At 31.8% G+C, this 972-nt stretch overlaps 1 pseudogene; it reads right to left on the reverse strand.

Moving 5' to 3' along the window:
• Window positions 1–485: 485 nt before the first annotated feature.
• Window positions 486–607, reverse strand: LOC111729976 (annotated as a pseudogene).
• Between the last annotated feature and the right edge of the window lie 365 nt (window positions 608–972).

Here is a 972-nt window from a genome sequence, read left to right on the forward strand (position 1 = left end):
ATCATCCCGTTTTGAATTATGGTTTTATGTTCATTTATTGTTGGGATTATGATTAAATTGCAATTAATCTCTGATAAAGCCATGTCCACTCTGATTCAATAACTCAAATATTTTGAGGGTATATTTTATTTTGTTACTTCTTTAATAATTAACTTCTGGTTAATTAAACAAGTACTGCAATAAATCCATGTGAGTCATTGATGATAACTTTAAATTGACTTTTTAAAATAATATTTTGAGTCACTGCATGATTTTGATATTCATACCTCCTCCAATGTTTTAATGTTTATAATATCATCTTGATTAATAAAACATTTTGAGAAAAATTTATAATATAGCTTAAAACAAATCAACAATCAGTCTTTCATAGTTTATACATTGCTTTATCATTCTGATCTCCAATGATTAAGCACTTTCTTTTTCTTATTTTAAAAATATTTACTGAATCATTTATTATTATTATTATTAACTATTATTATTATTTATGTCTACAGCACCTGGTCTTCCTAAGTGGTCTCCCATCTAAGTACTAACCAGGCCCGACCCTGCTTATGCTTAGCTTCCAAGATCAGACATTGGGCTTGTTCAGGGTGGCATGGCCACAGACCATGGACCGTGGCTCCACTGGGGCGTGAATCCAGGACCTTCTGCATGTAAAGCAGACATGCTAACCACTACACTATGGAACCATGTCCCTGAAGCATTTCTTAAATTTTTTTTCTTTCAAGGAAACTCATATGTCCCCTGAAAAAAAGCTTATTTTCAGTATAAGACTTTACCTTTTCAGAGACAAGCTGTTGAATCACTGATACTTCTCTTCATGAAATCTCCTAAATGGCAGATGATTTAGCTTCTGTATATCTTTAATGATAGACATCACAGATACATTGGGTTTAAAATTTCCAAGAATAGTTTTGAGTATTGAAGTACACTTGATCATTAGAGAGTCTGAAAAATATTGAATTGACCAGG

Source organism: Pteropus vampyrus, unplaced genomic scaffold, assembly GCF_000151845.1.
Source record: "Pteropus vampyrus isolate Shadow unplaced genomic scaffold, Pvam_2.0 Scaffold294, whole genome shotgun sequence".
NCBI classification, from domain to species: Eukaryota; Metazoa; Chordata; class Mammalia; order Chiroptera; family Pteropodidae; genus Pteropus; species Pteropus vampyrus.